Source organism: Homalodisca vitripennis, unplaced genomic scaffold (genome assembly GCF_021130785.1).
Source record: "Homalodisca vitripennis isolate AUS2020 unplaced genomic scaffold, UT_GWSS_2.1 ScUCBcl_3095;HRSCAF=8385, whole genome shotgun sequence".
Lineage (NCBI taxonomy): Eukaryota > Metazoa > Arthropoda > Insecta > Hemiptera > Cicadellidae > Homalodisca > Homalodisca vitripennis.
Genome location: NW_025779229.1, coordinates 16540 through 29173, shown reverse-complemented (window position 1 = coordinate 29173; position 12634 = coordinate 16540).

Below are 12634 nucleotides of genomic sequence, written 5' to 3'. Positions count from 1 at the left end.
TTTAGTAATTTCTTCTATGAATATATTCATTCAAGGTGGGTTGCAGTAATGATACTGAGATGTAAGATTTTGGTTTCCTAGTCGTCCTCACATTGAAGGAGATACCCTAGCTTCTATTTGTGGCACTGATGCTGTGGCCCATAAATACCAATTTGAACAGAAGGTTTGTGCCTTCTTCCCTAAGAATGAGAAATGGAAAGAGGAGCAGATTTCATTGGGTGATGGGAGGACCCATCTGTTGAAAAAGTATCTAGAACTGACAGTATAGTAGACCTGGATTTCAGTTTCCCTCTCTAGGAAGATTCACTTGTGACTACAAACCATAGACTTAGGCTGTGAACACAACAGCTGGGATTATGAAGAGGATGGTTGATTAACAAGACACCGATGCTAATGTTGAGTTTAGCTCCATTTCACCTTCCCCTTAGACAATGAGTCAGCAACGAAGAAGTTCAAATGAACTCTTCATCGTTTCTACATGAAATACACCAAACTACAAAACTACTTGGTTTTCCAGCAGACATGCAGTGTAATCCAGATGAAAACACCATCATAGTATCCTATGATAATAGTGTGGAATTGTCAAAAGACTCTAGAACATATATCAGAAGTGCTTTAGAAAGACACCTTCTTCCAATGTCAGAACAAATGGTATTTGGGCAAGGATGGCTTGCATTTTTCAGGATGATTGGAATTTATCTATCCAAGAAAATATTATCTATATTAGCTGTTAACTGTATCCAAGTGGATCACTAGGCGGTACCTGGCTTCAAGGTTCACAAACACTTCATGTGTTAAACCTGATGAGGGACTGATTTTATCACAGAATTGTTAGCACTTGAAGTCATATAGTTCAATTTTTAAAATTCTGTTTACCTGTTAATGCTAAAGGTTTATAATTTATATCCAATTTAGAGTTTCTTATGAGAAAAAATCCATGCTGAGGGACTGATTTTATCACAGAATTGTTAGCACTTGAAGTCATATAGTTCAATTTTTAAAATTCTGTTTACCTGTTAATGCTAAAGGTTTATAATTTATATCCAATTTAGAGTTTCTTATGAGAAAAAGTCCATGCTGAATATAAATTATAAACAATTATAATTAACTGATAATATTATTTTTAACAATTCATTAGTGTTGAGACACCAAAATCTGAAATGAAACATGTATAGATTTGGGACGAGTTACACCCTTGTGCAAATTAATAGAATCAAGTTGAAACATTTTTGTTTTTGAGACTTTCTTGGTTAGAGTAATGTTATGTTTCTAATGTAAACTCTTATAGCTTACAGAAGTCAACAACTGTTATTTACTCATATTTTTTGCCAAAATCTTAATTGTTAGTCCCGTTTCTTTTTCTATAATCTGGTCAGATTCAGATTTATATCTATGTTAGTCATGAACACCATGCCAAAAAAGTAGCAGGCTATTGTAATATTAAGTGAAAAAATTCCCTGACTTATAAGGGAGATTGCTAGTAACTGTGGTGTGAGCAAGCTTGTCAAGTAGATGAAGACTTTTGGCTCATTTGCTTCACAAAGAGTTGGAAAATGTGGTAGGAATAGAACAACTATCGTCTTGGAAAATGGTTTTTCTGTTAAGACAAAGTAACATTGATCCAACCAAGGATATGGGTTTTATCCTTCTGAAAAATTTGGCAACCACGAGAATTAAAATTCATGATTCAACAGTTTTTGTTTTGAGATGAAGTGATTTTATTGTGTAATGAGTGAGAGTGTAAGGTGCCCACAGAGTATTGATTAGAAGGTTTCTCCTAAGAATGTTGCTCAATTTTTAAAACACCCTCAAAGGGAAATATTCTGGGATTGTTTCTCCTTTTTTGGACCTGAGACACCTGTACCAGTAAATTGAATGATGAATGGAGATAAATACGCGTACATTGAAGTAGTGTGTTTTAGAGTGATTTCATTGCTTCAGAAACTGTACCTAGATGGTTCGGGCATTCCCCAATAGGATTTAGCACTGTTACATAACCGAAAAAGTAAAGAAATTCTTAAAGATACTAGATTGTCCAGGAATCCAGGAACATTAAGGATCTTTGGGCTGTTTGCAAAAGAAAATTGAAGGAGATGAATTAGAAATTGGCCCTGGCCATCAAGTGCTGGCTTCTGTGGCACAAAAATTTGATGCATGAACAAGTAATTGATAACTTAATCAATTAACTATTATTTTTTATTTTTTTGTATAAATGGTTTTTGGAGTGGAATGAATAATCTAGGCATAAGCTAGAGCCAAAATTACCACATACAATAACTCGCTGGTACTGAGAAACCCTTATTGTCAGTTCTAGTTCGTATCTAGGGATTGGTGAAATAAAAATTGACAACTATTTATACTTTTGCATATGATTAAGACCATTAATGAAATTGTTGTAATTGAAAATAGAATATGGCTAGAGGTACAAAGAATTGGAATGAAATCCATGAACTAAAATCTAGACAAAAACTCAAAATTAGTATAATTTTCTTACTAGTAAAAACAGAATTAGGTTCACAATTGGCTAAAACATTTTTGGGATTGGCTTATTCTTAGTCATGATGATATTCAAAAATTGAGTTGATTAAGTCACAGCATAGTATTGTAATATGGCAAGGACATAGCCTGGTAGAGTGATCAATGAATAACAAATTGTAACAACACATGCTTCATGGAGTGGATGGTGCTGCACAAAATGTAATTTGATATGCCACAAGTTATGACACAACACCATTTATTGTGGTGAAAGGGTACAGTCTAAGTAGAATGAACAATTACATCCTAAACAAACAAAAAATAATTTCAATACAAACAACAATACATTTTTTCACCCAAGAACCGAGAGCTGTGCATAGGAACTGACATCAATTATTAGTAATTATTTTACTTTGTAAAATTTGTTCTTTTAGTAATTAAATCCATACTAGTTTAACAAAACTAATTTGAATAAGCTTTGTTTTGCTTATTTAGGCCTGTGAGTACTTAATTGTGATTATTCTGTGATATCTATCCTAAAAGACTCAATAAGACAGTTTCAAGCAGTTTTCTTTAGTTTAAAATTAACCATCATTAGTATTAGTTTGTGATATCCATAGTTTTCCTAATTTATTTGAACTATATGGGTGTTTTCAAGTACATATTATGTTGAAAAATATGAATTTTATAACACAATTAATCCATAATAAAAATAGTTTAAGGATTTTATTGCTTCTTTTTAAGAGGCTGCACTGACATCAGCTCTCCATTGTTCTTGCTTGTTTTAAGTCTTCACATTGTTGTTATTATAATGTAAAAAACTAAAGTTAGCTACTTATATGAGTATTTTTCTCAATTTTGAAATGTATTAATTTGCTATTATTACTAATATATTCTAAACGGTTTTATCGTGGAATCATAATAACAAATGCAAGTTTGGGGTTTTTGCAGCCCAAGGCTGGCTAAAGTAGTTGTTCTTGTCATTTTTGACAATATAATGATATCTGTATTAAAGAAAAAACATATATACTAAAGACTGTTTTATGAGCTAATATTTATATTTCCTTAATATTCATATTTTCATGGTGTATATTTAATAATCTGATGTAACTCATACATAATGTATTTAAATTTTAATAAAAATGACTATTTAGTAAAACAAAAGTTTGAATTCAAAGAACTAGACTTTTTAGGTATCAGATTGTGGCTTTATTAGTGGGAAAAATTCCATGTTTAACCCCGTAACAGCTGTAGACATGTAACACATATAGTTGCGCTGAGCCATTAGCGCGGCAGAGAGAGAATTGCGTCTCGGCCACCGTGGAGCATTCAAGGTTAGATCGTAAATGTCGGCATGCTGTTTCAACAACTCCTTGTACCTAAAATGCAAACCGATTTCTTTGCCTAAATTATAATTAAAAAGTTATATTATACTGTAACAGTTATGCTATACTTATAAAATCCACCATTTTCCGGCAGTCAGGTGTTTTCGTTGTTTAACTGTGAACTGCATTCTTCAAGAAATTTTACTATTTTACTTTTAAAATTGTCAGTGTAAGTGCCACCGTAGAAGGGATGATGAAGACGAGTGTTCAAACCATGACAAAAAAACAAATTATTAGTCACCCAGAGACTGAAACAATGCTTTTAAAGTCAAGACGAGGCCACTACAATACAGACATTACTGTTCCGAGAAATACAAAATATTGCTGCGGTGAAAGTTCCAGTATCATAGAGGCTAAAGAAAATAGCTGACTATTTCCAACCCACATGAGTCATTTTACCTTTAAATTTATATTACTGGACATTATTTTACCATATTTGTAACTACTATATGGATATTTTTATCATGTAATAAATAATTTTATTTGCTATTACAATCGTGTTTAATTTCTATTTGCTACAAAAATATTACATCCAATTCATCTATAGCTTTCTGAGCATTTACTTTTCTTGCTTCTTCTTCAAGTTTCTTAGAAGTACTAACAGTCCATTCCCGGAACAATGCCTAACTTTGCTAGGACACATTTAACTATGGTTCCCAAATTAAAACAAGCTAAAGCCTTATACACACCAAGCTCAAGTGTACTCCGCATGATTAACTTCAGAGAAGCAATTTTTGTATGGACTTTATTTCAGACATGACAGTGGCTGGTGTATCAAAATGTGTATCATGATCATAACTTACATTATTTGCTTTCTGGAATTTGTACCAGCTCCTGGTTCTTTTCAGACAAAGTCCGTGTTATGGATTGTGGTTACAGAATCACAAATGGAAATAAACAACCTGCTCAGTCCTCACCTACGCCAACACAGCAGAAAATGTAGGCTAGCGTACATTTATTTCAGCCTTTCCTATGCTTACTATTGGGTTGATTGGCTCTCTTGCACTAAAATGATTACTCATTACTTCTACTGTGCTACCTAGGTCTAATCTATGAGTATATCTAGTAAAAAGAGCAAGTTTTGCTCAACAATGCAAGCAGACAGCTATTTTGCAATGTAGATACTAAATAGTACCATAATTGAGTAAACCATATACCTCACCATTACCTTAGCATTCTTTGTAGTATTTCAATTCATACCAGTTTTTTCTTACTTGAAGGTTTTTGATTAATTAAATCTTTTCGAATTGGAGCAGGACTAGGAAAAGTACTGAGTTACACAGAATCACTTTCATGTTTATTGTCTTCCACAACAATAACCTTATGATTTCCTACACATGTAGGCTTATGCTTTTTAAAAACTGTAGTCGATCTAAACATTTTACTTCTCAAAAGCAGTAAAATAAATAAGTAATGAAAATAACCAATTCAAATCATAACGCTTTGCAATATGAATAAACATTCAAGTGGTGGCAGCTGACAAACCCAGTGAGAACCTCTTCATATATCTTTATATCTATATAAATAAAAATGAATTTCCGTTCGTTAGTCTCGCTAAAACTCGAGAACGGTTGAACCGATTTGGCTAATTTTGGTCTTGAAATGTTCGTGGAAGTCCAGGGAAGGTTTAAACGATGAGAAAATATAAGAAAATTGCAAGGAAAATACTAAAAACGACAATTTGATTTTCCCATACAAACTGTTTTTAGTACCTGTCAAACGTTTGATTGATGTTCATGTTTTTTTTTTTTTTTTTTTTTTTTTTTACTTTAATTTATTTACAATCTGTTTATATACAACAAACAATAAGTAAATTTGATGATAAATCTTAAGGACATGGTTAATCAAAGTTCATTAACCTTAATTAACATAAACATTTAAGAGATTGTTCATCTTTAAAATCGATCAGCTAAGTTTAAGAAATCATGTCTTTTTAGCCGAAATTGATGGTCACTGTTGTCCAGCAGATTAATAGCCAAGTAGTTAGGATGAGAGTTTAATTTGTTTTGATACTTGATGCAGAACTTTGGAATTTCTTCAGTAACAAAAGGGATATTCGTGTCTCTGTGAATGACTTCATTACGAACATACCATGGGGCCTGTAATATCTTTCGGAGAACTTTAGATTGGAAACGCTGTATAATTTCAATATTTGATGTAGAAGCAACTCCCCACAGTTGAATTCCGTACGTCCAGATGGGCTTTAGAACAGTCTTGTACAACAACAGTTTGCTTTCTATTGATAAATGGGATTTGTTCCCAAAAAGCCAATTTAGTTTTGAAAATTTTGAATTTAATTGGAGCCTTTTGTTCCATATGTGTGGTTTCCAAGTCAGCTTCCTATCGAGATGTACACCCAGATACTTAGCTTCATTTCTTTGAGGAATTTGAATGTTGTTTAAAAACACTGGTGGACAGGTGTCATGTTTCAACGTAAATGTGACGTGAACAGATTTAGTTTCATTCACTTTAATTCTCCAAGTTTTAAGCCAAACTGTGATAGAATTTAAGTTAGTTTGTAGAATTTGTGATGCTACAACATGGTTGGAGTGGGATGCCAGTACGGCAGTGTCATCGGCGAATGTTGCTGTCAAAGAATTTTGATTAGTTGGAATGTCTGCAGTGAAAATTAAGTACAGCACTGGTCCTAGTACACTTCCCTGAGGTACACCAGAGTTTATTTCATTCAGATCTGAAAGACAATCATCAAACTTGATTTGAAAATACCTTCGTTCTAAATAAGATTTTATAATGTTGTAAACAGTGTGAGGTAGATGACTTTTTATTTTAAATAGAAGCCCTTCATGCCACACTTTGTCAAAGGCTTGACTCACATCGAGAAATGCTGCAGAACAAAATTTTCTTGATTCCAAATCTTGCCTTATTATATTAGCTACTCTATGGACTTGTTCGATAGTGGAGTGGTGCACTCTGAAACCAAACTGATGATTGGGAATTAAATTGCATTCAGTTATAAAAACCTGAAGTCGTTTTAAAAATAACTTTTCGAATAATTTAGAAGGTATAGGTAGTAGACTGATTGGCCTGTAGGACATTACTTCTTTTTTTGGTTTTCCTGGCTTAGGAACAACAATAACTTGAGCCACCTTCCATTGTGATGGGAAGTATTCAAGCCTCAAAATAGCATTAAATACGAAGGTAAGAAAGAGTATGGCTTTCCTAGGAAGCTCTTGTAGTATCTTACCTGTTATTAACTCATAACCAGGGGCCTTTTTTGGGATTAAGATTTTTAATCTCATCATATATTTCAGATGGTTTAAAGGAGCCAATAGGTAGTGAGAGTTGGTTAGGTGAATCAAGAAACTCCTTTACAACATGTCTATTATCAAAGTTGTTATCTACAGGGTATGGTTTGAAAACATTACTAAAATATGCAGCAAACAAATCAGTTTTCTCTCTGTTACTTTTCGCCCAAGAACCATCTGGTTTAGATATTGGAGGAATGGGCACTTGCGGTTTCTTTGTGCTTTTTGTTACTTTCCATAAAGAATAGTTTGTTGCTTCAGTTGGGGAGAGATTTGAAGTGAATTCTTGAAACCATATGTTTTTTAAGTTTTTAAGCAAAATCTTTAACTGTCTTGATGCTCTGTTAAACATTGTTTTATCTCTTACATTTCTAGAATTTTGCCATATTCTTCGTAAGCGACGTTTTTGAGCAATGTGCTGCTTAATATATATTGGGTAATTGATATTGCCACACGTTGTATTATTAAGTTCAGGCGTTGCACTCCAAGCAGATTTCTGAACAGTATAATTAAAAATTTCCACAGCGTTGTCTATTTCCTCTCTTGTTTTAAGTGATATATTAAGACTTAAACTGTCATTTAACGTTTCACGAAACTTCACCCAGTTTGTGCCTTTATTCGATAAGGACGCTGCTTTTCTTTCAATACAAATGATGAACTTATTGATAGGATGACCGGAGAGTGATCGGACGACAAATCAAGAGATGAAACAGCCTCCATATAGTTAGGAGAAATACCTCCCGTAACAAAGAAATCAAGAAGATCTGGAATTTTGTTGGGATCTGAAGGCCAATAGGTTGGTTCCCCTGTAGATACGTAACTCAAGTGATTGTCATTCATGCAATTTAACAAATTTCTACCTCTAGGGTTAATCAACCTTGAACCCCACATGACATGTTTGGCATTAAAGTCACCACCTGCTACAAAACGAGGCCCTAAAGTTTCGAAAAATTCGTTGAATTGAAGTTTGGTAATATTGTGCCTCGGGGGGCAGTAAACACCAGAAAATGTAAGTGGTCCCATCCAGTCCTCAACCACTATGCTTGTAGCTTGAATATGATCTTCTTGAAATCTAGGTAATTCATAATGTTTTATTTGTTTTCTGATTAGCACAGCGCTACCTCCATGCGCCGTATTGTCAGGGTGGTTTGTAGAATAAAAAGTAAAATTTGGGATTTTGAAAACATTTAAGTTTGTAAAGTGGGTCTCAGAAATTAACATAATATCTATTTTGTGTATTGAAATAAAAAGTTGAATATCTTGGCCATGTCGGGCCAAGCCATTGGCATTCCAGAGTCCAATCCTATAAAATCTATTCATTTTAGTTTTGATATGACAGTTGTCAATAGGTTAATTAATGTACCTATTTGCTGGGCTTGTTGAGACATCATCATTTCGAACTTATTTAAAAATCCATCAATTATTTGATTCAGATTGTGATTTGCTTCTATATTTGATTGACCTGATGCCACTCTAGCATAAGATAAGGTTGGTGATACTGGTTGAGACTGATTACCTGTTGAATTTTGAGTACGAACAGATATAGGTCTATCTACTTCTCGATCTTGCACTGGAGGAGGAGTGTCTTTTTTTAACGCTGGTCTTAGAGGTGGAAAAGCCTTTTTCTTAATATCTTTGTAAATAGAGCAACCTTTATAGTTGGCTGGGTGCTCACCACCACATAATACACATTTGGGAGGAACATTTACAGATTTATTACAGCTGCTAGTATCATGATCTGAGCCGCATTTTACACAGCGGTTTTGGTACCAGCAGTAAGCCTTTGTGTGCCCATATCTTTGACACTTTTTGCACTGCACCACATCATTACGTTTGTAAGGGGGCTCAAGTACAATTTTGGCATTTAGTAGGAATTCAATTTTAAAAATGTCTTTGTTGTTTGATGCTGGCTCTAAGTCTACAAAAAAAATTGACAGTGGATCTTTAGATTTGCTACTTCTAAGGTTCGACACATTCCTAACTTTGTGGTTATAAGCTTCTATAGCTGTTTTAATTTCCTGGGGTTCCGTAGAGAAGTGCATATTCTTAAGCACTACTCTATAAGCTCTGTCACCCTTTATTTGGTATGTATGGAAGTTTACTTTCATGTTAGTTAAATGTTTGACTAATGCGCGGTAGGCTTCAATAGTATCAGTGTTAATTTTTACTTTATCTCTAGCTATGCATTTAAATGAATATGACTCTTTTTTAATTACTTGTTCAATGTTTACCATCATTTTACTTATGTTGACAATGTTGGGGACAAATATAGGTGGAGGCCTCACCTTCGTCCTACATTTGTCGTCATTCATCGTTTCTTCTTCAGAGCCTAGGTTGGCGTTACTCAGCATTTCAAATCTGTTGTGCAATTCAATAGGTCTAGCAGTTTTTGCAACGTACTCTGTAGGTCTACAAGGTTTCTTAACATCTGAAACGTTGGCTGTTGACAAATGTCTTTTGTTTCTAGTTGTTTCGATTTGCCACTCGTTTTGATTATTGACATCGTCATTAGAAATAGTTTTTCCTGAAATGATGTTCATTGTTTGCTTATTAGAAAAATAATTGTGATCATTAGTTATGGTATCAAAATCCAAACAGTTTGAGTTGTTTGAAGGGGCAAATTTTAAGTTGTCCATTACCTTCTCACTTGAAAAACTACTAATAGTAAACAAACACTGAAAACAATTAAAGTTAACGGGTAAGGTTAGTTGTAGGAAAAGTACTGGAAAAAAAAAGATTACGAAAAAAATCTAAACATTTTTATGTAAATTATGAACAAAAATGTTTTAAGAACTGTTTTATATAGTTTTAACCACTAATTGGGTAAAAAAACTACATTTTAAATTAAAATAAAGGACACAACACTCAGTTTTACACGTGTGGATAAACACTTATAATAGGACTACCATGTTCATGTTTAACTTAACTTAATTTAACAGCTGTAACAAATACAAATGACGATGAAACACTTCATATGTTTACTTACTACTGCATGCAATTTTGGGTAAAACAGCTGTCGCCATTATAGGTTAACATTATTAGTGCAAGAAAACATTAATATCAGATACTGCTTACAATGCCGAGATGAAAACGACATAACATAGGTCGTCGAAGTAGATCGAATGTGTGGCGAGCTACCTCACGCGCTAATCGCACTGATGACCAGCAAGAGATTGATAATGATAACAGTCGTATTGGTATGGCACATTTGCGTTCTACAGTAAATCAGAATGAAGTGGATAGACAAAGAATGCAACGAGTTCGGGCACATCGATCACAACAGCAGCGAGCCCGGGAAAAGGAAATTGACCGATTCCGCAAACGCAATGCTCCTGTGAACCTGGAACGAGCAGCATTCTCCTACGATCCAGAAATCGATTATAGTGCCGACAAATACAGTACATCCAAATAACGCTGAATGTTATTATCTTAGATTGTTATTGGTGAATGTTCGTGGTCCGACATCGTTTCAACAATTGAGAACAGTTGATGGACATCTGTGTGCTACTTACCGTGAGGCGTGTCAACTATTACAGTAGCTCGAGGATGATTTACATTGGGATAATACGCTCAAGGAACTCCATCATATCTTCACCACATCAAATTCGAACATTGTTTGCGATTATAATATCCACATGTTTCCCTTCGAATCCGGAAGATTTGTGGATGAAATATAGGGATGACATGTCTGAGGATGTGCTACATCGTGTGCGATGTAAAACTTCGAATCCTACACTACTAATTAATGCGGAAATTTACAATTAGACATTGATCATGATAGAATATATGTGTGTATTGATGGCAAATAAAGTACTGTCGTGTTTGGGCCTGACAGCACCCAATATTTTATGTCGAAGATTTTTGTTACACATGGTAAATTATATCTTTATATGTTTACGCACCGCAAAAAAGACAAAAAATATAGTTTACCAGAAAGCTTTAAATTGATTACGTGTATTGATTGCCTTTTGTCCGATATGATAATGATGATAATTTGACAATAAATGTGTTATATTTAATGTATGCAAAAATGTCATTGTTTATCATTTCTGATTCCAGGTGCTGAAACCAACAAAAAAGTCAGCTCTATGAATTTTTATTCATACAGATTCGTGATGCTATTAATGCCGTTGCAAATGCAGAAAATTTGGAAAAAATTACAATTTTGACGGCCACTTACATTGGAAGCCCGCGCCCAATGCACGAATACGCGCAAGATGCGATGTCGTATGTTAGAAAATATGGCCGTCCAGACCTATTTATTACATTCACCTGTAACCCACAATGGATGGAAATTAAGAAAAAATTGCTACACGGCCAAACACCAATTGATAGGCATGACATCACTGCCAGAGTGTTTAAGCAAAAATTAAAATCTTTAATGAATTTCATTATAAAGCATCGTGTGTATGGCCAAGTACGTTGTTGGATGTACTCTGTTGAGTGGCAAAAGCGTGGTTTGCCACATGCGCACATATTAGTTTGGTTAGTTGATAAATTAAGGCCAGAAGACATTGATTCCATAATTTTAGCCGAGATTCCCGATGAAACACTTGACCCAAAATTGCATGCAGTAGTAAGTAAACATATGATACATGGACCTTGCGGAGTTTTCAACAACTCCCCCTTTATGGTCGACAAGTGTTCTAAGCGATACCCTAGAGCATTGATTGCTGAAACCATCTCGGGAAATGATGGTTACCCGTTGTATCGTCGGCAATCAGTTGAGGACGGTGGGCGATCTGTAATTGTGAAGATAAAAGGACAAAATTTTGATGTAGATAATCGTTGGATTGTGCCGTACTCGCCAATATTGTCCAAAACTTTTGAAACTCACATCAATGTGGAATTTTGTAACTCTGTCAAATTGATAAAGTACATATGTAAATATGTTAACAAAGGTAGCGACATGGCCAAGAGGTAAGTGAAACGAAGTTCACCGGGTCAGCTAGTATATATTTATATATATATATATATTTATGATAGTTTATATATATATTTATATATAAATATATACAGGGTGTATATTATGTCTGGAAAACACCCAATTATTTCGTTTTAAATTAATTTAAAATATAAATTTGAAAACCTCTTACAATTCGTGATAGAGGAGATTGGGCATATACTTTTTGGAACAATATGTTTTGCTTATGTCACACCAACGGGGGACGTTCCTGCCGAGGGTATCGTGAATATTCTTAATGGGAAGGGGCGCAATATGCTTGTTGATACATAAATTTTTTTTTGTAAAGGTAATAGCTTACTGAAATTGAATGCCACAAATACCGCATCTCAAAGGAATTATTCTATCAGAAAATAGAGCATTTTTAGTATTGAAAATTTACTGACTGGAAGTTCAACATGTAATTTTTAAACCCATGGTTGTTCTTCGCCACAAAATGTGTTACACTAATTATTTTATGCATTTTTTAAAATGTTCAATTAAAATAAAAATAAACAATTTTAATTTTTATGCTGGTTTCATTAGTACAAATTTACACAGTTCTA